Source organism: Stegostoma tigrinum, chromosome 33 (assembly GCF_030684315.1).
Source record: "Stegostoma tigrinum isolate sSteTig4 chromosome 33, sSteTig4.hap1, whole genome shotgun sequence".
Taxonomy (NCBI): Eukaryota; Metazoa; Chordata; class Chondrichthyes; order Orectolobiformes; family Stegostomatidae; genus Stegostoma; species Stegostoma tigrinum.
The window spans coordinates 6,933,722-6,959,653 of record NC_081386.1 but is presented as its reverse complement, the minus strand read 5'-3'; the positions used below and the strand labels follow the sequence as shown (position 1 = coordinate 6,959,653).

Sequence of the window (25,932 nt, the reverse complement as noted above, 5' to 3'; positions counted from 1 at the left end):
ATTCCATATGATGTTGGGACAGCTGCAAGGTTAGGGCAAAAGTATTCACTGATGCAATCTCTTGTTAAATCTCATGATGATCTCAGTAGATAGGACCTTATCAAAGCTTCACTTTGTGACTGCTGTTTTTCTATATCTGATACTGATTAAAATAGAAAATCACCATTGTGGAACTCTCGTGGCTACTTAGAATGCTTTCTGTATTGGTTGAATGGAAAGGTATTTTGTTTATCCAATCCAACAGCCTTTCTTTTGCTAGTTATTCAGTGGATAAAAATATAGAGAAATCTCCTTCTTATACCCATTGTGCATCAGTGAAATGGTACCACTGCTTCCTCCTTGTGCACAACTAATCGTCTTTATAGAATGGTTACTTTTTAAAATGTCTCCTTTTTAATTCAAAGTTAAGTGGAATAGTTTGGAGTGGAAGATCTGACTTCTTATTAATTTTGCCCAGTGTAAAGCCATTTGAACTCAAATTAAATCTACCCAGAGATAACCCATCTGACCTGCTTATTATAGAAACAGAAGCTCAAATCTAAATATATTAAAATCAGCTGTCAGTTTTAACGCCTGGGTGCAAAGAATGACCTTGCTGCGCACAGGCTCTGACTCAGATCAGATGCAGCAATTTAGGGCAGTAGAAGCACAACAAATACTGCCATGGCAGACAGAAGAAAATAACTTTGCAGGTTACCCACCAAGCTAGGTACAGGTGAAGATAGATTCTTTGTTTAAAAAAAACACTAGGATTGTGGAGAGCTGAAGTCCAAACAACAGCTAGACAGTGCCTTACCACTGAAAGTTCATTTGATTATGCTCAGAAAGAGAAACAATGGCCTAGTAGTGTTAACATTACACTAATATAGAGTCATAGAGCCCTACAGCATGGGAACAGAGCCTTCTGCCCAACTGATTCATGCCGACCAGGTATCCTAAATTAATCCAGTACCATTTGCCAGTGTTTGGCCAATTTCCCTGTAAACCCTTCCAATTCATTTACTTATCCAGATGTCATTTAAATGTTGTAATTGTACCAGCCTCCTCCACTTTGTCCAGCATCTCATTCCATCCACGCATCGACCTCTGTGTGAAAACGTAGTCCCTCAGGTCCCTTTTAAATTGCTTCCCTCTCAATTTAAACCTATGCCCTCTAGTTTTAGACTACTATACCATGGGGAAAAGTCTTTGGCTATTCACTGTCTCCATGGTCCTTATGATTTTATAATTCTCAAAAAGGTCACCCCTCAACCTCCTACGCTCCGGTGAAATAATCCCCTGGCTATCTAGCTTCTCCCCATAACTTAAACCCTCTATTCACGGCATCATCCTGGTAAATCTTTTCTGAACCCCCTCCAGTTTAATCACATCCTTCCTGTGGTAGTGTGACCAGAACTGGACACAGTACTCCAGAAGAGGCCTCACCAAAGTCCTGTAAAACCTCAACATAACAACCCAACCCTATACTCAAAGTTTTGAGCAATGAAGGAAAGTGTGCTAAGTGATTTCTTAACCATCTTGTCTACCCGTGATGCAAATTTCAAAGAATTATGTACCTAAATTCCCACTTTTAATTGTATAAGTCCCACCTTGTCTTGTTCCAATACCTCACATTTATCCAAATTAAATTCCATCTGCCAGTCTTCAGCCCATTAGCCCAATTGATCAAGATCTCTTTGTAATCTTCAGTAACTTTCTTCACTGTCCAGTATACCATGAATCCTGGTGTCATCTGCAAACTTACTACTTACGCCTTCTATATTCTCATCTAAATTATTTATATAGGTAACAAATAAAAGTGGACCCAGCACTGATCCCTGTGGAGCACTCCTGGTCACAAGCCTCCAGTCTTAGAAATAATCTTCCACAGACACCTTGTGTCTCTGGCCATTAAGCCAATTTGGCATTCATCTTGCTTTCAGTATTATTCAATGGATCTGTTTTGGAGAATTTCAGCAGAGGTAGAGACAATATTTTGCTGTCTTGTAGTGAAGGATGGAGACGGATTGAAGCCTTAAGTGGTGTGACAGAAGTCCCCGAGGGTTGTTGGGTTCTGGAGAGAGATCAAAGCTAAGAACCTAGTTTTCAAGACTTGCTCAGCTGGGAACAGATGCCAAACCTTGGCACCCATCATTGAGAGCTACCTCGGCATCTTACCAGAGAAAATCCACATCAAATTTTGGCTGTAGCAGAGAGAAATATTTCCACTCACTGCCATTTGTAGCTCACTAGTGGCACTGTGTGGCTCCTTTTAAGACTGACGCAGAGCTGAACATTTGACATATTTGGGGTGTGTATTGTGGGTATGGACTATTTGTTCCCTATAGCATTCCCTAATTGTTGTGCAGCTGAATGTGCACCTCAGCATCTTGTAGGTGTCATTTGGCATAGAAGCTGTCAACTGCAAATTGAGCACAAGTGATACAGGTAATTGTCATAATATCTGTCACAGAGAGACCCTACTTTTGTAGAGATTTAAATAGCTCTCAGATGAGTACATGGTTTAGATACCAATGTCTTACTGACCTGAACAGGATGACAACTCCCTTTTCCATGTCTTAACAACAAGTCATCATGATGCTGGTCTCTGTTGACTGTCTAAGATAATAGGGTTCTGGTTCAAGAGAATGGTGTCAGCAAAATGGGAATGTAAGTGGGAATTCTAATCAAAGCAACTGATTTTCCACCTCTTTGACCCATCTACTGCCTTTAGCCCGGACCTCGTTTGCCGCCTAGTTTCCTAATGGTTAAGTCTGCCTGTGCACCTTTCCAGTTGGTGCAGTTTTTGGTCTCTGAAATGTGGAGGACGTAGGCCAAAACTCAGTGTGGGACCAAGCATTCTGCCTTTACCTGTGATGATGTTGCGTGGGATGCGCTGAAAATCAGCAGCAAGAATGGACTTCATCTTCCACAGGATTGAAGTCGTTCTCCTGCTACTCATTGTCCTCATCCTCATCTTCCAGGACCACCTGATCTGGAGGTGACTGACAGTCATCTTTATCTTCCTCCACTTGTAATCCTCACCACATAATATTGTGTACAGCATTGTCATTTCTGGTTATCCTCATGGTGAGCACTGACGGATGATGCCTTGATATTAGGCTAATAATCAGTCATTTGTCTGAGGTTAATTATCTCTGTGGGCTAGTTTATTTCAAACAATTAATCACATTGTAAGTTATGAAGCAGGCATTATGGCATCCAGCTGATTCCTATGACTGATGCTTGCAGATTACCTGCCAGACATAGTGATAATATTGTTTGTATGTATCATGTGGAACCCTTTAGAGATGATTTTGCTGAAAGGCAAAGTACACACAAAACAAAGGGAGCCTGAATATCTTTTTGACGTACCTAAAACATATTTTCAGAATTTCAGATGTCTATTTTGGAGACAATATACCTCATCTTCTAACAGCTGGTCCTTAACTCTGCTTGTTGGAACTAAAAGATCTGGAACGTTGGCTTGCTGCAGTAGGAAAACTCCGAGAATCTGGCTCACATCTGCATGAATCTTTTCTTGTGGTTGCACACCAGCTGTGCACTGATAAAATAATATCCTTTGTGGTTGATTAAAACCTCCTGATTACATTAATGGTGCTCACATTGCCATATGTGTATAATCAATGGCACCCTGTAACTGCTGTGAGTGGAAATCCAGTCAAAGCAGTGAATGTGAGCGCTCACTAATTCTGTTTTTTGTCGATGCATGCACATGGTAAGAACTCCCAGTGCTGGGAAATAATCCTGCATGGTCACCTGACCTTTGTATGTATGTTTAGCAGACTGAGCGATTCTCAATATGTCTTTGGTAGCACACTGGAAGGAACCAGAAGCACAAATATTGAAAGGAAAAGAGAACTTCTCACAGCCACTTAAAATGAAGAGCTGCTAGATCCAGCAGGGAGCAGGTAGGAATTGCAGATGTCAGCGACCATCTGAAATGACAACTTCAGCCTGCAGCCTGCTCTGCTTCTGTTTCAGTTATGTCAGCATCACAAACTAATCACTCCATAGTCAGCCAGCATTTGTATGAGCAACACTAGCTACACCAGGCTTGATCTACTCAGATGGTGAGCCTGAAAATGAATACTTTTAAATGGAATTAAGCTGGAGATGGACCATGAAGACTCCAAGTGATGGGATTATGACTGTTTCTTTTTGTGATGCCTTCCAATGAGGGGTTGACCCTGGAAGGAAAGATACTCGACAGGGATGTGTCTTGGGAACACATGACCGTTTGTAGTTTTTTGGATGATTATCGTTTATTTTATTATTTAACCTGTTCTTCTAATCAACCTTTTCAGAAATATTATTACATGCCTCTGGAGCAAACGGGACTTGAATCCAGATCTGCTGGCCCAGGAATTGGGACTGCGCCACATGCAACCCCACTTAATCTTCAAGTTGTAAAGACTGTTTTTAGTTTTCGGCAGCTTCTGAATTCCATTTTCCAGTTAATAATCCAAATGAAAAGAATGAGGTCCCTTATGTTGTTTCCTTCCGTTGCTGTGTCAAGTTCCGTTCCATACCTTTGATCCAGGTTATGACACTGCAGTGTGTCATATCCCCATTGTGATTCATACAGAATCATGTAGCATGTATGTGGATGACTTCGAGCTTTCCTCTTTGCCTTACCTTATAAGGATCTCACACCCAACCTGTGTGTTCCAAAAATGAACAAGCAAATGTTTGCAAAGCTACAACTTGGATATTTTTTGTAGCAATACCAAGAATTCCGCCTCAGAAATCCAAGAATGCAGTTTCCTTTGGTAGTTATCTGCTGAATGTGAAACCTCCCTTGAACTTTCATTTTAAGATGAATGCCCACATTTGCTTGTATGTTGACCAGTTGGACAATTTGTAGATTAGATTCCATGTAGATTAGATTCCCTACAGTGTGGAAACAGGCCCTCGGCCCAACAAGTCCGCACCGCACTTTGAAGCATCCCATCCAGGCCCATCCCCCTATAACCCTGAACACTATGGGCAATTTAGCATGTCCAGTCCACCTAGCCTGCACATCTTTGGACTGTGGGAGGAAACCGGAGCACCCGGAGGAAACCCACGCAGAACGGGGAGAATGTGCAAACTCCACACAGATAGTCGCCTGAGGCGAGAATCGAACCCGGGTCCTCGGCGCTGTGAGGCTGCAGTGCTAACCACTGCGCCACCGTGCCGCCCAATTTGATGTCTAAATTTAAAGCTATCTGTTGGTGGCTGCTTTTTTTTTTGATAATGGCCAGGACATGGCATTTGTTTGGCATTGAATGCCAAAAAATACCTATTGTCCAGCCACTTCTGGTATTCTAGAGGTCATCTTTCTGTGATATGACCTTTAGTTTTCTCTGATGATTAACTACATGGTCAATGCAAATGGTTACTCCTGTTTTTAAACGTGGTAGAAAAGTTGTTGATATTTATTAAGTTCTTAGCGCAAATCACTGAGATGATCAGGAGACAATATCTCTAGGAGAGGATGATATCCTATCATGTATCACTCTGTTCCTTACCTTGATGAAAAAGTATTGGATCAAATTTAATAATGGCCCTGAGTTCCAGCATAGTAAAGATTTTGGACTTGAGATTTTCATGAGGAACTGTTTTGAAATCTCATATTACCGCGTAAAAAATTTTTCATCGTTCACAGCTAAGGGTGAAGTGATCCACAACCTTCAAAAACTGCATTTTGACCGAAAACAATACTGACCACCTATCAGGAGACAAAAACAGAAATTGCTGGAAAAGCCCAGCAGATCTGGCAGCATCTATGGAGAGAAATCAGAATTAATGTTTTGGGTCCTTCTGAGGAAGGGTCACTGGACCCAAAACATTAATTCTAATTTGTCTCCATAGATGCTGCCAGACCTGCTGAGCTTTTCCAGCAGTTTTTGACTTGCAGCATTTGTATGTTTATTTTTTTCAGTTTTTAACTATCTGGAGACTGTGATCTTCAAAGTGCTTCATAATGTGAGAATGACAATATATTCAAGCAATTTGTGAATGAGGCCAGTGAGACGTATCAAACTGTGGTTTTTTTTACTGTCTTTCATCATTTTGTTTAATACATCATCCAACTGTGCTTGGAGGGTAGGGTATCCTTCATCTGGGCCTGAAACTTTATTTGGATTTATTTCATGCAATGATTACAAAAGAGCAGCTTTATTTATGATGAGGTATTTTTCCAAAAGACCAGAAAAGCAGTGTCCATCTGTATAGTATGTTACATTGGCAGTGCCTCCTGTGACCACAGCCCCTCTCTTGCCAGTTCTTCCTATGCAGCACATTGTCACTAGTGCGGCTTATAGTTATCTTCCTCTTTGTAATGTACCATCAGAAACATATAATGCACATCTCACCCAGCTTTTTTTTCTTGGAATGCCTTCAGAATGTTCCAAAAATATGTAGTAGTGATGTGAACACTGTGTTAAATATTGCCAGAGAGAACTGACAAAGCATCTGAAGAAATGAACATCCATTAAGTTCAGGCTGTCCAAAATTGATAGATTCCCAAGAAGTACAACTGCAACTCATTTCCTATAAAACTAGTCAGTTTCTGGAACCCCAAGAAAGTGGTGCAAAAGGGTTTAAGTCTGAAGAAAACACAAAGGGCAACTTGTTCGCTGTTAGGATGGCGTGTGTGTGGAATGAGTTGCCAGAGGAGGTGGTGGAAGTGGGTTCAAATACAACATGTAAAAGGCATCTGGGTGGCTACATGAATTGGAAGGGTTTAGAGGATTAAGGGCTACTTGCTGGCAAATGGGACCAGATCAATTTAAGACATCTGGTCAGCATGGATGAGTTGGACCAAAGGGTCTGTTTCAGTGCTACACATCTCTATCACTCCAAAAGTTAATTGCTGTGAAACGACTCTACTTTGCATTTAGTTAGCATCCTGGTAATGGTTTGTGTCCCTGCCACTGGACCAAAGGGTCCCAACTTGTGTTTCACCTGCCCCAGAAGAGTATCAATACATGCCTGCACAGGTTGATTAACAATAATTATTGGCCCTGGTTCGGTTGGTAACATTTACAAGTCACAGGGTTCTGATTTAACCCCTTCCCAGCTCTCAAGCAGGAAGAACTTGGCTGAGTCTCCAGCGTAGTACTGAAGGTGTTGGAAATGCTGCCTTACAGAAGAGACATTAAACCGAGTCCTTAGCTCGCTGTTTGGGCAGACGTAGAATATCCCAAGAGTATGCTTTTTGAAGATGAGACGAGTTATCCCTTGTCAATATTTATGCCTTAGTTAACATCACAAAATTGGATTATCTGATATTTGCATATTGCAGATGGTAGGATATAAACAGAAAATGCTGGAAAAACCTAGCGAATAGCTAATCATCGAATAGCTTTACATTGGAGGGCTTTGATACGTGCTAATTGGTTGCTGCATTTCCTACAGTACAGCAGTGACCACATTTCAAAGGTACTGCTTTGCCTAAGAAGTCCTTTGAGAAATATAAATGCAAATCTTTCTTTAAGTTATGTCTCATTATCCAGCCGTCAGTCCTAAGTATCTTGTTGAGTTCATAGAACATGTCTGTAGCAAGCAGCCAAACGTGTTTCAGTGAAAGCCCGGAATTAGCACATTACAGCTAGAACTTTCTCACCTAATTTTCTCAGCTCTTGATCTGAAACTACTGATTCTTGCTGATTAAAATATCTCCTTCCCCAACAATGTAGGAAGTAAGGATCAGATGCACCAAATGGATGAGAAGCTATGCTCCTTGCCTGATTCTTTTTTTCCTTAAGTGGGTGCTCCTAGGCAAAGTGTTCCTGCGTAGAATGAAAACAATGCACCATCTCTTGCACCCTGTTCACTGCCTTGATCTGTGGAATGAATGTAAATTATTGTTCCGTAGTAGAAATGCAATCTAGCTGTTTATACTGTGCAAGATAATCACTGGCATAAAACCCACCTGAGTTGCCGTGGCTTGATTTTAAACCTTTATACCGATGCTGCAGCTACACTTCAACATTCTGATTGAAACCAAGAAATCTGTCTCAATTCTTGATGCACTCATTTGTCAATCTCTGGAACTCCATGGCAAAGAGCGTTGTTGTTCAAGTTCCCTTTTATGGTCATAAGCTGAAATCCAGAGTGGATCAAAAATCACTGAAATTTGTATTTGTCTATTGAGTGGAATTTCTTAAATATTCTGTGCCATTAGCAAATAAACATGATCTTTTTCCTTTTTACTGCATGCTATGGCTATAAGGTTGGCTGAAATGTAACTTTTCCTTTAATACAATGATCCAGAAAACTGGACAGTGCCTCAGACACGTAGTAATAACTTCTCATAAATACAATTAATTGAAGCACTAATTGAAAGTTTTATGTTGAATCCAAAACTTGTTGCTATTTTCATTAGTTTGAATGAGTATAAGTTGGCAATTCTCATTTTTAAGTTCGCTGCATGCCCAATATGTTTATTCTGAGTATCTTTAGATGAAGAAAGCATTTGAAAGTATTGTTTTAGTTTAATATTTGGTACTGTTTCAGTAATATATGAACCAGACCATGTCAAAGTAGCTTACTATGACTATCCAAGTTGACAAGTGACCATCTTCCCTGGACTGACCTATCCCCTCCCTACCTCCCCACCTATACTCTCCTCTCCACCTATCTTCTTTTCTCTCCATCTTCGGTCCGCCTCCCCCTCTCTCCCTATTTATTCCAGAACCCTCACCCCATCCCCCTCTCTGAAGAAGGGTCTAGGCCCAAAACGTCAGCTTTTGTGCTCCTGAGATGCTGCTGGGCCTGCTGTGTTCATCCAGCCTCACATTTTATTATCTTGGATTCTCCAGCATCTGCAGTTCCCATTATCACTGATACAGCAATAAACTACTGACTGTTTGTCAGTGGACAAGTAATGCTGAAGCTGGTATCCAGAGCTGTGAATCTAACACCTGTGGGCCACCCTAATAAATATTAAGTTTTAAGCTTGACACACAAATAGTTTTAAAATCTGTAGTTAGACACCTTGAACAAAGTTACAAATGTGAAGACATTTAAAGCACAACTAGTTTCAGAAAAATGGAATTTAATTCAGACAATGACAAATGTAACCCGATGAGTAAATCTCTCAATAACCTTAACTGAGTGCTATGTACAAGCTGGCATTTGTCATTGTTAGCTGGTTGAGTCTCCACATTCATGCAAAGTACAGGAATACAAGGGCCATTGCTGTAAATAGTTTCACAGCCAGAGTTCCTTTAAAAAGTACAGGCCTGCATGATAGTTGAAAGGCAAGCAGGTGGTTGTAACTGTTTGGAAACATTTCAAACATAATGTTAGTGTAGTAATTGAAATTCTTTTGTTCTTATTTACCTATACTAGAGACAGTAATTGTATAGAATGCATTTAGTGCAAGAGCCTTGCTTTCACAGACTTCCTGTCCTATCTCTCCCTAACTCTGAGTTGTCTGTTTTTCTAATTATCCACATATGAGCATCCAAATTTTTAATTGTTCCATCATTGAGGAAGTGTCCTCAATTGCCTTGGTCCCAATCTCTGAAATTGCTTCACTACAGCTTTTTAAACTCACTTTTCCTCCTTTAAGACCCTCCTTTAAAGCATTTATCCTTCATGATGATTTTGGTCATCTGACCTAAGGTTTCCTTATGGAAGTTGACATCGTATTTTGTTCTATGATACTCCCATGAAGCACCTTGAATGTTTTATTGCATTAAAGACACAATAAAACTCTAAGTCATTGTTTTGAGGAGTAGGGTAGTATGCACATTTTTTTAAAAATTCAAACTCACATAACATCTTTAGTAACCTCCAAAAAGCTCCAATGCACTTCAAAGCTAATGAAGTAATTTTGAAATGTACTCACTAAAGTATAGTATATATATTTAAACTTGTAGGTGTAATGTTATGTTGTTGATGTGTAGTCTGCGTTTGGAGGGGACTTTCTGATGTTTACCATGGTTCTGCAGCTGAAGTTACTCCTTTTCCCATTAAAGTTTTTTATGTGATTGATTTATTGGCAGCAAAAGACTTTTAGATTTAGTGTTACTTATCCACTGTATTACAAAGCTTGTTTAACATGCGAGGAGGTTTGCTTTTCTTGTGGCCACTATAATACTTATGGTGGTATCTTTGGAAAACAAAACATTTTCTTCAGTTTATTTTACAAGATTAGTGTGTACTAATTCAAAGTGTCCACCATCCTGTTGGAAGATTTTTTAAAAAATTATTATTCATTCATGTGACGTGAGTAATGCCTGCTAAGCCAAAATTTATTGCTTATTCCTTGTGAAGGCTATAGTGAGCAGCCTTTTTGAACTGTTGCAGTTCATTTGGCATGGCATAGGTAGATCCATATGCTTTTAGGGAGGGAGCTCCAGGAATTTAACTCAGCTACACTGAAGGAACTGTGACATATTTCCAAGTCAGGATGGTGAGTAGCTTAGCAGAGAACTTGCAGGTCGTGATGTTGGTATGTATTTACTGCCCTTGTCTTTCTAGATTGTGGTGATTGTGGATTTCAAAGATGCTGTCTGAGAAACTTTAGAGAGTGGGATTTTTCAAGCTGATACTTCGCTAATTGGTCAATCACTATGACTAACTTTTATCATAATTTCATATGAGGCTTTTAAGAGGTGTGAGATTCCAAAGTTGAACAGACTCTGATTTACCTAAGTGTTGATAACATAACATAACATAACGACCTAATTAATTTTTAAATCCATTTTTTGTTGCTTTTCCCAATGAAAATGAAAATCAGTCTTCAGCTCCAGCGTGCACTATTGGTTGTGATTAGTTGTAGTAATTCCTTAGTCCTAGGCTTTAATAACACGTCAATGATGGTGATTACCAAGTGACCAAAAAATCATTAGGGTCATTTATGCTGTCTTTTGTATCATGGTAACATTGTCATCACATGATTAGACATAACATTGACCTCACAACTGGGGATACAGTTCCATTGCCCTCCGCTCAAGCATAACGCCTGTGTAACATGGATCCAATTCTAACATAGTGGTAGACTTTTAAAGCACTTCTTTGGCTGTAAAGATCTTTGGGATTTCTTAAGTTTGTGAAAGACACTAGGTAAAGGCAATTTTTTTTCCCCCTTTACTGTGCTGAGGAAATCTATATTACAGTAGCCTTTATCAAACCTGCAATACCTGAAGATTTCAGCAGGTAAGCAGTGAGTATACTGCCAGATATGCACAACAGATGGCTTATGTGGGATGGTACAGCATTTTCAGTGCACGTTTTAGGATTGTAAAGCATTTGATTGAAAAATTGCCCAGATTTCCTTTTAAAAAAAGTTATCTTTCTCAGTGACCATATGGATACAGGACTGGCACAAAGGTAGAAGGCAGAGAGTGGTGGTGGAGTGTTACTTTTCAGACTGGAGGCCTATGACTCGTGATGTGCTGCAAGGATCAGTTCTGGATCCACTGCTTTTCGTCATTTTACATAAAGGATTTGAATATGAAAATAGGAGGCATGGTCAGTAAGTTTGCAGATGACACCAAAATTGGAGGCGTAGTGGACAGTGAAGAAGGTTACCTCAGAGTACAATGGGATTTTGTTCAGATGGCCAATGCCCTGAGGAATTGGAGATAGATTTTAATTTAGACAAATGTGAGGTACTGCATTTCGGAAAGGCAAATTAGGGCAGGATTTATACACTGATTGGAAAGGTCCTGGGAGTGCTGCTGAACAGAGAGGCCTTGGAGTGCAGGTTCATAGTTCCTTGAAAGTGGAGATGCGGGTAAATAGGATGGCGAATAAGGTATTTTGGTACACATGCCTTTATTGATCAGTACATTGAGTATAAGAGTTGGGAGGTCATGTTGTGGCTGTACAAGTTAGGCCTCTTCTGGCATACTGTGCTCACTTCTGGTCTCTCTGCTATAGGAAAAGATTTTGTGAAACTAGAAAAGGTTCAGGAAAGATTTGCATGGATATTGCCAGGGTTGGAGGGTTTGAGCCATTCAAGGAGGCTGAATAGACTGGGGTTATTTTCCCTGGAGTGTCAGAGGCTGAGGGGTGATCTTATCAAGATTTATAAAATAAAGAGAGGCATGGATAGACTGAATAAACAAAGTCCTTTTCCCAGCTTGAGGGAGCCCAAAACTAGAGGGCGTAGGTTTAAGCTGAGAGGAGAAAGATATAAAAGGGACCGAAAGGGTATTTTTTTTCACACAGAGGGTGGTGCATGTATGGAATGAGCTGCCAGAGGAAGTGGTGGAGGCTGGTACAATTACAACATTTTAAAGGCATCTGGATGGGTACATGAATAGGAAAGGTTTAGAGGGATATGGGCCAAATGCTGGCAAACGGGCCCAGTTTCATTTGGGATATTTAGATAACAAGCTCGACTGAAGGGTCTATCTCCATGCTGTACATCTCTATGACTCTCCGACTCTTAGAATCCACTTGTGAAAAGCATAAAACTGTTGTATTTATGCATTACTGTTCACAACCTCAGAGTGTTATAAAGCCCCTCAGAGCCAATGAAGTACTTCTGAACATTAGTCATACTTGTACGAAACACAGCTGCCAATTGTTACTCTGAAAGTGCACAAACATCATTGAAACAGATGACCCAATGATTTGTTTTTGTAGTATTCTTTACTCAGAGAGTGGTAAGGGCGTGGAACGCCCTGCCTGCCAATGTAGTTAACTCAGCCACATTCGGGGCATTTGAACAGTCCTTGGATAAGCATATGGATAATGATGGGATTGTGTAGGGGGAGGGGCTCAGATTTGTTCACAGGTTGGCGCAACATCGAGGGGCCAAAGAGCCTGTTCTGCGCTGTATTGTTCTATGTTCTATGTATTCATTGGGAGCTAAATAATAATCTGGTCACACTCAAAAGTTTCCCTACTCATCTTTGAGTAATGCCAAGGGACGTTTACACCTTATTGTGGAGCACACAGTTAAACCTCTACTAGTATTTGTGATTTGAGCTCTGAGTAAATCAAATCTTTAATTATATATTTTTACCTGTTTATTGAGTGTCAGTTCGTCCAATAGCTGGATGTTGATTTGCAATGTAGAATGATGCCAACAACATGGCTTCAAAATTCAGTCTAGCTGAGGTCACCAGGTGTAGGACTCTTCTTTTCGACCTCTTCCTTCCCGAGTCGTGGTGACCCTTGGAATAAATCACTACGAGTAGTCTCTCCCAGACAGCCCCAAATCATTTGGTAAGACAGTGGCAGCTTTGTCTTTATTTGTTCATGGGATGTTAGAATCACTGACTCTTATTCATTGCCACTGAGAAGATGGAGGTGAGTCACCTTTTTGCACTGCTGCAGTCCTTGGGATGTTGGGGTGTCCCATGTTACAGAGAGGGTTCCGGGATTTTGATCCACCTGCTTTGAAGGAATGGTGGTATAGTTTGACGTGAACATGGTGTATGGCTTGGAAGAGAAGTTTGCAAATGATTGTGTTCCCAAGTATTTGCTGTCCTTGTCCTTCTAGGTTATAGAGGTCAGGGGTTTGGAATGTGCTGTTGAAGGCCCCTTGCTGAAGTGCATCTTGGTACTGACTGCTGTTGTTAAAGGTTAGCAGTGGAAGGAATGAATACCTTAGGTGCAGGATGGGAAATATCTCCACACCTTCAACATTGTATGCTTTCCATTGTTTCGATATAGGAATAAAACGCAAATTCTTTCATACTAGAAATGAGCATTGCCACTGCTTTTACATTAATGCATTTACATTTTAATTTTCTCAAAGAAGACAGTTCTGTGTTATGTTGTGAGCTTAAATTATATCAGTGTTTTCTGTGTTCAGTTCAAGCATTGTGTTCTCATTGGGAAATGCAGTTGGTGTCCTTTTAAGCATGATAGAACTTGAAAAGAAATGACTGATGAATATTGAAGTTAAAGAATAGACCTGTACCCAAGACCAATTTGGAGCTGATGGCCACCCAAACTAAAGGCTGGACACAGAATTATTTCTCATTTTATTTGCAAGCCAGAATTTCCCATGGCATCCTGCAAAGCTGTGTCAAGGGTAGAGGATGTACTTTAGTCCAAAAGCATCTAGGATCAGTTCCATTCTCTCACTCCATAAAAAGACTGTAAACTTATATACATACAGCTGCTGGATCATGAAATTGCAAATGAGCTGAACAAAATGTATTTTTAAAGCTTTTCTGAGAGTAATTTTCCCCGTCACTGCTTAAAACTGAGCAAGCAGATCACGGACCATATTGGCTAAAATAATGTGAGTGTATCGTTTCCATTACAAATCAATGAAAATGAAAGTCAGGCAGTTTGTTTAGTGGATTATGTGGTCCAATTGGTGAGATGACGACTGCAGAATTGAAGATGAAAGTTCGCCTTTAATTATGTCACATTGCAACGATGAACAAGCTTCAATATTACAGTCATAAAGCATTTTGAATACCAACAGGATCCACACAGTTGTAAAAGAAACTTATTTTTTGCGAAACTAAAATGTTTTAAGTCATAATTTTCTGGATCAGAGCCAACTGCCCATTTTGAGGATCAGAACCATGTCCAAGAAAGTAGACTTTACTGGCTGCAAAACATCTCCAAAACTTCCTTTTCCAAGCTTTTATAGCCTGAGGAGAGTCAGGCTCACATGGTCATGTCTGTGATGAGCTAATTCAGTCTTTGCCTTGGCAAATTATCTCCGTGCTATCCTAGGTTCTGCCAGTTTGCAAACACAAGATAGCTCATCAGGCCCATTAGGAAAGTTAAGTAAACAAGACCACATTACAGATGTTCCAATGGAACAAATCCCTGTGTCCGTCGGCAGATTTACCTGTGGAATACAGCTCGTCATAAATGACATATGTTTCCACAGTGTCTCTTCAGTTTCCTTCAGACTTACTTCCTTTAAGTGCTGGATTGAATAGAAATGTTATAGATTTGCTTCTTTGTGATTTGATTAATGACTGATAATCCAAGCTGTAACTGTTACACTGTTAAAGTCACTCTACATGACAAATGATGCATTGTGGCTGCCCATGCACATGGTAGTTTGTAAATTGTTTGATTAAATTACTGCAGTTATAAATTAAGAATCTTAGCCGGGGAGGGAGACATTAGAGAAAAGGAATATGATGACTCAAACAAAATTTCAATTTTTTTTCTTTCTTTCATTTCTTTCTTTGCAAGCAAGCAGCCTAATTTCAGTTAGCAAAGGCTCTGTATCAAATGATGAACATCTAGGCAGCAAATGATTATGACTTGTACATCATATGTACAAGAAGTGTTACGAGTCACTTGAACTCAGACTGTACATTCTGGAGTGGCCTCAGGAGAGGCCAAAGCCACTGCGGGCTATCTAGGAATCTGAGAGTTTCCTGTTGCCCCACTGCCATAGAAGGCAAGGGAATGAAGAGAATAGGTGATCACCAAACGGGACAGGAGAGGGATTTTTGTAATGCAGAGGCCTCTCTCTTAATTCATGCTGATCAGTTTACAATTTGGAATACGAGAGAGGGTGACATATCTTTGGAAAAATACAAAGAAACTCAATGTCCTGCAGCTGCAGGAGATATTACCATGTATGAGTGACAAAATTCAGAAGTCATAGGGGATATAATAGTTGAAGCATAGGCTGGTATAGCTGTATCATGACCATATGTCAGAACCTCTAAGTCTTGTAAATATTTATGACTTGTATTTCCAAAATGTGTCTTTGAAATTGGGCTGATACAGCCAAAAATGGCTACAAATGTAAATTAAGTTGCTGTCCTGGAACACACACACACACCCATGGAATATCACACCTACAGGTATCAAGGGAAATTTAAACAACAGTCTTTCAAAGGGGTGAAGAAGCAAGTCAAATCATACTGTAAGAGATAATGAATGACTGATGATTCCCTATTCAATACGAAGCTATTTCTTACAAAAATACATCTCAAACTGAGGACATATTTTGTGTTTTGATGTCAGAAGAGTACACCAGGCCAGGGTTAAAAAGCCAGTTTCAACTCTATTAGAGTGTGCTACTGGCTTGTGCTCCTATGTATCAGCCTGGATTTGAATGTTACTAGGCTGTGAAGGCCACGTTCAAAGAACTAATTATCGTTATGTTGCAGGAAGACTGTTTCTCATTGAGTGCTAGACGTCAGCTAGCTAACCAACAGCCAAAAGGGAAACGGAATGACAAAAGGGCTGTCTTGCATCCTGAGTATTGGTGTTCAATATTGGTTGAAAAGAATCAAACTACAAGATCTCGACCAAAGTGCAGTATAACACTTTGAAAAGTCAGTTTCACAATGTCAGCAGTAATGGTAACCTCCATAAGACCATAAACCATAGGAGTGGAAGTAAGGCCATTCGGCCCACCAAGTCCACTCCGCCATTTAATCATGGCTGATGGGCATTTCACCTCCACATCCCTGCACCCCCCTGTGGCCCTTGCACTGCAATGGCAACAACATTCAATGACCTGCTGTTTGACAATTCAGAAACTGACATGCGTATCCTTATTTTAACTTTTTGGGTTCACCTCTTAATTCTAATTTGTGTGTATATGTGCTGCATTACTAATTCTTCTCATGCTTAGTAATTGTACTGTAAGGTGTATAGATTATCTATATATGAATACCATTTATATTAGAGTTTGGATTTGAGCTAGTGACATGTGGGCTTTAATCTGAGAATCTGAAGGGTTTAATGAGTAATATGTAAGTGACTTCTTTAAGTTCTTGGATGCTAATAGGAATTTGTTTACTTTGGTAGAGGTTTTATGAGTGAACGAAACAAGCAGTTGTGAATTTAGGCCTTCACTTTAGAAGGTTCTGGGAATTGACTTTTTCTCCCTATGATTAGAGGAAATATTCAGATTGTAAAAGGCTTCTCTGTTTCATTTTGTCAGGCTGGCAGATGTCTTAGCTGAAGCTGGATTGCAAAACAGTTCTTGAGAAAGAGAGAGACTTTTGAACTGTTAATAAATAGGTTACCTTAATATAAGGAAAGGTGTCTTCTTAATACCCTGAAGGTGTGACTTGAAGCTGAGAAAACCTGAGCTCATTTATGTGAAGGCTTTAAGAAGATGCTGTCAAATTCTCAGATGGAGACTTGAAGTCACAGTTAAATTTCAGTCTGGGATCTGACGATATTCAGTGATAATATCAGGTGAGATCATAACATTATTAAGAAACTCACTCTTTGTTAGCCCAATTGAATTTCATTCTTTGAAAATATAAGTTTGTTTGGATCTCGGAGAAAGATATCCACAATGGAATGGATCTGTGTCTCAATTAACTTAATTGTAACCAACTGAGTGTGTGTAAGACTGAAGCAAAGGAGCTAGTGCATCCTTTTCATGATTTGAGGGATTCTGTGTGGAACCTGTAAGAAATTTTCTGCCTCTCTCAAGATCTGGGCTTAACAACTGCAAATATGACTCCTGAATATTATATTGCCTCTCTTGTTGATGATAGCAAACATCGATCTTCAAACCCCAGGAGAGGACAGCAGTGTTAAATCTCATGGATCTATAATAGTTGGTGTTGACCAGGCCATTGGTTTGCTTTAAAAATAAGGTTCAGCTGTGTGGAATACTTTTGGCAGAACTCTGCCATATGCACACAGAGGGTCTCCAGGGTTGGGGTGCTCCACTGCCCGTTGTATAACCTTGCACAAGGGAAGGGGAGGCCTTGCTGACCAGATCTAAAGGAGCCAAATTTTTCTTCTGAAGAGGGCAGTGGAGAGGTCTGTCAGAGCTGACACCAGCGTGCAAACCAATGAAATTGAAGGAGTTATCTTGCAGTACAGGTGCATGATGCTAAGGCTGAAAGTAATAATATATTAATGTGCCATATTTGGAATTCATCTTGGGAAAGCTTAATATTCTGTGCATTGTTAGAGCAATGCTTGAGAATGTGTCATTTTATATCATGATCTGAGATCATGTAACAGTCCTTGTTTCACAACGCAGATAAAACTTGCGAGCAAGAAAATAAAGTGTCCATTCTTGGAATTGACCTATTGAGTTTTAAAGTGGATGGCCGTATATTGAAGCCCTATATTGAGACTTTTCACTTTCTACACTTAAAAGAAAGCCATTTACTGAAGTTACTTGTGTGTCAAAACCCCTACTGAATGCGTTGATAAATCTGGAGGATTTTGTAATGCATATATGCTGGTAAATGGAACCACAATCCAGCATAGGTGGAGCATTTGGTCAGGCCAGAGTCATCTGTAGCCCACATAGCACCCCAGTAATTGTGGATGTGCCAGAAAGTAGGGAATAACAGCTAACTTGGTAAATACATACATCATGAAACCAAATAATGACCAAGTCATGATGTGGACTTCCACTGAAACTCAATAAACATCTACCTCACTAGTGGCTAGCCAGTAGAAGAGCACAAGGAAGGAGCATGAGCTGAACTGCATTATGTGAAGCGTACATTCCATATTCAAACCTTCTGTACTTAACGCTCCCTTGGACCTCTGTGCTCCAAGAAGATAACTCACATCTTCTCAAGGACATGTAAGGATGGGCAGTAAATGAAGGCCTGAGGAAGCATCTTGGGAATGAATATAAAAGAAAATTGCTCTCACTATATGGTGGATTATAACCGTAGCCTGTATTTAAGTGGATCTCAGGTTAAATGTGGCCCTCGAATGATCCCACTCAACTTTTGTTTGAGAAAGAAATAGATCTGATGGACTGATCTGCCTATCCCCAAACAAAAGAAGCTATCTATGAGTACGACCAACCTCTACAGGGCCTTTTCAAATATTTCAGCCAAATACCAGAATCTCCTGTAACATTAGGGTCTGTGAATAAATCCACAGTGATGGGTCCCTCCCCATTTAAACTGGTACAGACTTGTCTTTTGTGGTGCTGATTTCTGAACACTGTGAGATGATATAGGTTTGAAACTTGAAGTTTATTTTAAAAACTAAGCATCCATGGCCATGGTGACATTGTAGAAAAATATCAATTGCAATGTTAATGTTCCTTGAGAGATGAAGAAATAATCTAATTTCTGGTAGAGAATGCAGCTTTTAAATTCAAAATTATTGTTTAATTTTTTTAAAAGTAGAATGCTGATCAATAATTTAAAGTAACATTTACCATAGTCTTCTTGGGAATGCAGCTGGGTGAATCAGATGAGGCTGTTCATTTAGAGAGCAAGTTAATTCGCTGAGCTTCAGTTGTTGCCCCTTTACCATGAGAGATACTACAATGAATTCGGGGAATCTAAAAATGCAAAACATGACTTCAATATTTATATTATTTTATAGGGTTGTGTAACTAATTTCTCATATACAAAGTGACATCTTAATTATAAGGGATAGTAAGAACCGAGATCTCAGATTCTCCTGAATAAGAAGGTGTAGAGCTGGATGAGCACAGCAGGCCAAACAAAACCTTTCTGAAGAAGGGTCCAGGCCTGAAACATCAGCCTTCCTGCTCTTCTGCTGCTGCTTGGCCTGCTCTGTTCATCCAGCTCGACACCTCATTATCTCAATTATAATATCATTTTCAGCCACTCTTATGCTACAAATAGGCCAACATCACTTTTAGTTCATGGGTAGATCCAGGCCTCTCCAGTTGCTAACTGTATGAAGGTTAATTTTCAAGAAAGGCTTGACCATTATCATGTCTAAGGAAGCCAAATTATGATAGTCAAGTTTCTTTAGTTATGTAGCTGTGAATTAAGATTATAATGTAGTTGTTGGGTTGGGTTAACATTTTCAACCTTAACAATCTGTTATTCTGGCTGGATTCTTTTACATGAATTTGTCCGCAATGAGGCCAATCACAGGCTGTTGATAGTTGCCATGTTTCTTTGAGTCTTAACTTGTATGCACTCCGTGTCAGTGTTAGCAGAACTACTTTGAGCAATTTTATTTGTTTCTGGTCTGCTACTTACTGTTAGATGTTAGGTGACTCTGTATTGGAATGTTTTGCTTTCACATTTAATAGTTATTATTCTCACTTGCTATCTATCGATATGTACCTGAATTATAGGTTTTATGTTCTATCATGTATGGGGAGATTTGAATTGTATACGTTTCGTATTGGGTGTAACATGAGTGGGAGCAATAATGTTTTCATATGATTGGTGTGTCAGCTCGAACTCAGTTGGTTTGCTCTCTTGCATCAGAGTTCGAGTCCAACTCCAGAACTTGAGAAGAAGAATAAAGTTCGACGCTGTGATTTTATATTGAGGTGGTACTGCACTGTTGGAGGCATGTTGCCTTTGTTTACCCAACTAGTTGTAAACAATTTAGTTGCACTTATTTGAAGCAGAGTAGAGGAGTTTTCCATTATGTCTTCACGAATAGTTGTCACTCAATTAACACCATTAAAACTGATTAGCTGGTCGATATTATTATTGAGTTTGTGGGATCTTTCTGTACAGAGATTGGCTACCATATTTATAATGTTAAAATGGTGATTTGTTGGTGTGTCCTATAATCATGAAAGGTTCTGTATAACTAAACGCGATTAATTTAGAGTATGATACCATTGTATGTGTAATTTAGATTTAGGAATGAACTATAGTCCAAGGTTTCCGAAAGAAACTCTGAATAAAACATTGAGGATGGTTGTAGCACTGAAAAGATAAATCACACCAGTGGCTGATATGCTCAATACTCAATTTAATTTTTTTATTATGTGGGAAACCTCCATTTGCGGTTGGTATATTTAAATTTGTGACTGTTAGTTAATTGAAAACAGATTAGACTGAGCTTTTACACACAATGATACTTACAGAGCTATCAATTTTAAAATATTATTGGTGCTTAAAAAAGCTGGCAGAAGAAGTACGCTGATGACAAACTGAAAATAGATACAGAAGGACATTTTTAAAGCAATACTCCCACAATATTGCTGAAAATATGTCAGATATTGTGTTCCTGCAAAAGAATTGATGCTACAATGTGTAAGTAAAAGAAAGGTGTGCATTCCACTGAAAGCAACAAAACGATGTGTCCAGTCTCACGTTTGATATCCCAAGGGGCTTCGGAAGAATATTGCCTGAAACTGAACCACAAAAAGATTTTAAAGCTTGGTCTCAGAGATGCAAGTTTAAAGGAGTACTTAAATGTAGAAAATATGGATGGAGAGATTTAAGGAGAAAGTTCCAGAGCGCAAGGGTTTAGACAGATGAGGAGAGGAGATGGCTTGCTGGTATTCTCGCTAGACGATTAATTTGGAGATACGTGCAATGTTCTGGGAACTGGGATTCAAACCCCACCATGACAGATGTTGTAATTTAAATTCAATAATAGTTTGGAATTAAGAGTCTAATGATGATCGTGAACCCATTATCAATTATCAGGAAAAAGCCATCTGGTTCACTACTGTCCTTAAGGGACGGAAACTGCCATCCTTACCTGGTATGGCCTACACATGACTCCAGGCCCACAGCAAAGTGGTTAACTTTTAACTGCCCTCTGGGCAATTAGGAATAGGCAATGAATGCTGCCCTAACCAGTCATGCCCACATCCTCCGAACGAATAAAAAGAGAGGAATACTTGGCCCTCAATGGTGAAGCAAAGAAAATTGAGTTATCAGCAGGATTTGAGGAGTTTTGAGATTGTGGCTGGCAACAGAGAGTAATGGCTGGCAACAGAGAGTAATTGCTAGCATCATGACATTAATAGATGATAGTTGTTTTGGATAAACAGACAGATCAGGGCGAGTTTGATATTGCACTTGCATATTGGTTTGTTTGAGAGGATTCGTAAATGCTATAGTATAATCATCTGGTTTCTGTAACTCCCTTACGTTGGCCATGTTCATACAACTTAATCTGGCAAATGTGGGCAGAAAAATATGTGGAAGCAATCTTTTCAATAACATGTTTGTATCTGTAAATATGGTGAGGGTTTTATAATGCATCCAGGCTGATGTAACGCTGCCAGATTTTACAGCAAATTTTTATGCTGCTTTGGGACTTGTATCATGGTGGGGGGGAGGGGGCGGAGGAAAATGAAAAGCACTAAATTTATAGTTCATTCCATGAGTCCTGTGTAATTGGAACCGGTATGTATCTATTGTTATATTGCTTATACCTCAGCATCTAAAGGAATATGTTTCTGTAGAGAATTGTTGTTGAAATTGCAATTTCAATAATTATTTTTGTTTGATCGAATTCAATTAGATCCGAATCGACAGAATCCAAAATAAAGCCTCAATTAAATCATGTTCTGATCAGTCTTAATTCTTGCACATAATTGCTCCTTTTTAATCTGCCCCAAAGGCATGTTAGATAGACTGTGATGTTATTATTGTAACTTTCCTTAAGTTATCGTTGCAGTTTTGATTTCCTGTATTCAGATTCAAGTTCTGTTTTGATTGATTTTGTTTTTTTTAAACTTAAAGCCCTTTTCACCCAGTGTGGTGTCTATTACTTCTTTGTCCTCTTTTCATTATCTTTTACCTCATCAGTCTTCCCTTTGTCCAAATCTGTGTACCTTTCAGAGGTTGGTGTTTTTGTATCAGTGTAGTGTATTCTTTCCTTGGTCGGTGAGAAGAGCTAAACATGGTAGTTCACATGAACTGTTTGTTCTACCACTGGCAAACAAGCTGTGACCAGAAGATAAAAACATATTGAATAGACCAGGTTTTGCAAGATGAAGTTGAAATGACCTGCAGTCTGCTTAAAAAGTGACTCGGCTTTTACTTCCTAAATGCTGTGTTTGCATTAAGTCTTCCCAGTTGGTTTATAACGGTGGTATTTGCAGTTTTGTATGTGCAGGTGAGACTCCCGGGACCCACACAAAAGCTTTGCTCAGGCTCACTAGTACAAGTTCCTTCCGAGCAGCGTAGGTTTAATTATTGAGCTATACTGTTCTGTTGGGAAGATATAAATGAGGTGCGCTTTCACTCAAGTACGTTGCTACAGGCACTGCAGTGAAAATCTGCACACTTCCTTTCATATCTAGCAATGTTATTTGAAATATAGCAACCAATTTGAAATATATTAAGTATAGGGAAATGCTAGCTCCATTCAAGGACAAAGGGAATTTATACATGGAGCCAGAGGAAGAGGATGAGGTTCTTAATGAATATTTTGCATCGTAATTCACCAGGGAAAAACGTAGAACATTACAGCACAATACAGATCCTTCGGCCCTCCGTGTAGGCATTGATGATAAAACAGTGAGGATCTGGAGGAACACAGCAGGCCAGGCAGCGTCAGAGGAGCAGGAAAGCTGACGTTTTGGGTCTCAAGAAAGGTCTTGACCCAAAACGTAAGCTTTCCTGCTCTTCTGATGCTGCCCAACCTGCTGTGTTCCTCCAGCTCTTCACTGTGTTATCTCAGACTCTAGCATCAGCAGTTATTAATATCTCTGAAGGCATTGCTGATGTTAGTTTCAGAAAACGAGATGTTGATACTCAGAAACATATTGGTATTAAGGAAGAGGAGGTGTTGAGTCTCAAGAAAAAAATTAAGATAGATAAGTCTACAGGCCTGATGGGATCTATCCCAGGATACTGAAGGAGGCCAGGGAGGAGATTGCTAAGGCCTTGATAGAGATCTTTGTAAACACTTTAGCCAAACGTGAGGTCCAAGAAGACTGAAGAACAGCAAGTTTTTTCTTTATTCAAGAAGGGTAACAGGAATTATCCAGGAAATTATTGGCAGTGTGACAATAATAGGGAAATTATCAGAGAAAATTCTTAAGGATAAGATTTACTTGCATTTGGCAAAGAGTGGACTTATTATGGATAGTCAGTATGGCTTTATGTGTCATGTCTCACAAACTTGATTGAGTTTTTTGTGAAAGTGACCAAGGTGAGTAATGAGGGTAAGATGTTGTCTACATGGGCTTTAATAAAATTTTTTCACAATGTCCCACATGGTGCACTGGTCCAGAAGGTCATATTATATGGAGTCCACGGTGAGTTGGCAAGTTGCATTCAGAATTAGTTTGGTTGTTGACAGACGTTAGTTGTGAAACGAAGTTTTCCTGATGAGAGGTCTGTGACCAGTAGTGGGCCCAGTGGTGCCCTGCAATGATCAGTACTGAGACCTCTGTTGTTTTAATAGATACACAAATGATTTGGGTGAAAACGTAGGTGAATTGATCAGTAGGTTTGCAGGTGACACGAAAGTTGTTGGAGTTCTGGATATTGAAGAAACATATCAAAGCATACAGCAGGATGTGGATCAGTTGGAAAGTTGGCCAAAGAAAGAGCAAGTGGATTTTAATCCAAACAAGTGTGAGGCGATATGTTTTGGGAAGTCAGATGCAAGAAGAAAGTAACTGACAATGGGTTGTGTGTAATAGCAGACCATGTGATAAGGCCTGGTGTGTGGGGATGGGGGAAAGCATGGGGAAGGTGCTTGAGCACGTTAGTCACTAATAGTCCCCATTGGCAGATATTCATTCTCCTTGGTTGACCATTATCCAATTCTTTTTCTGCCCATCTTTCTCTTTGGGCTGTACCAGTTCCAGTGATAGGGACACGATCACTGTGTCACAAGAGGGCCCCTAAATATGGAACATTTCATGAGTTTGCATGTCTTCCTTGCGTAGAGGTTGTACTAATCTTCTATGTATTAGCCGATAATTTTTGACTAATGAGAGAGTCATTGTACGGGGTCTTCACTTAGGTCTTTGAAATTTCACATTGTTACAATTTCTGTTTCTCACTTGTTATTTGATAGATTTGTCAGTTGGGAGAATCCAAATCCTACCCCCCCCGCAAGTTACCTAGAAAGTAAGGCTGTCAACAGAAACCTTGATTTTGGGTTTGAGAGTTATGATTTTAACAGACCTGTTACCAGTCTTTTGAATCTAGGGCCTTGTATAATCCAAAATTTCTTAAACTGTTCTGGCAAATAAAGTTAAACATTTTCGGTCAGATGATAATCAAGTTCTTATTTTCTATTTTGTGCCTGAACAGATCTGAGCACCAACTATATCTTGGCACCTGGACAAGCACAGGGCACAGTAGCAGCAATGAAGGTTTCTGAATAAATTCAGACTTGCATTTTAAAAGTGGTGTCCTGCCTGAAACAGACAGCTGTTCCAGCTGCTATTCACAAGATAATGAAATGTGAGGCTGGATGAACACAGCAGGCCAAGCAGCATCTCAGGAGCACAAAAGCTGACGTTTCGGGCCTAGACCCTTCATCAGAGAGCTCTCTGATGAAGGGTCTAGGCCCGAAACGTCAGCTTTTGTGCTCCTGAGATGCTGCTTGGCCTGCTGTGTTCATCCAGCCTCACGTTTCATTATCTTGGAATTCTCCAGCATCTACAGTTCCCATTATCTCTGATGCTATTCACAAGACCTGGTTTAGTGTGACAGCAACTTGAGTAATGGTAAAAAAATGATGACGAGAACCTGACATTTTTCTGAGCTCGTTATCGCCTCATCTGCACAGTGCCGTAACAGTAAAAATCAGCCCGTCACTTCAATGCAATGGCCACTTGAGTGATGAGTTGAATGCAAAACCTTCAAGAGCGGTTATCAACAAAATTCTTGAAATGGTTGAAAATGCAAAAGCATTTTACTTTAAACAAAAGAAGGGAAATGTTTTTGATCACTTGATTTTAGACCTGTACCTGCTTGTTGACCAAAATAAAATGAGATCTCCTGTTCAAAGCATTACCCATTGGCATGATGGGGAATGCTGACAACTGACTCGATAATATTAAGTAATAATATAACAATTTTAATATTGCAGAACCTAAAGGAAACATTTACAATGTATTTTCTATTGTGTGCAATGGGTATATTTTTAAAAAGTTGAATTCTATTATATCATAATTAGGTGTTGCGGGATAATGACTCAATGGTTAGCACTGCTGCCCCTCAGCATGAGGGAGGTGGATTATCCATGCAAGTGATGTGCCATTAACCATGGTATAAATGCGGGGATAGGGTAGAGAGCCGGGTCTGGGTCTTGTTTGGAGGGTCACTGCAAACTCGATGGGTTAAATGGCCTCTTTCCGCATTGTAGGGATTCTAAGGTTCGCGAATT

The 25,932-nt window shown here is 39.7% G+C and overlaps 1 protein-coding gene and 1 non-coding gene across 2 annotated transcripts in view; one reads left to right on the top strand and one right to left on the bottom strand.

The window, feature by feature from the left end:
* adamtsl3 (ADAMTS-like 3) overlaps positions 1 to 25,932 on the top strand; it is a 582,072-nt gene that overhangs the window by 337,072 nt on the left and 219,068 nt on the right. The window lies entirely within an intron of this gene.
* LOC125467410 (U6 spliceosomal RNA) lies at positions 24,437 to 24,539 on the bottom strand. The gene has a single exon (XR_007250635.1). It is a non-coding gene; the product is annotated as a U6 spliceosomal RNA (small nuclear RNA).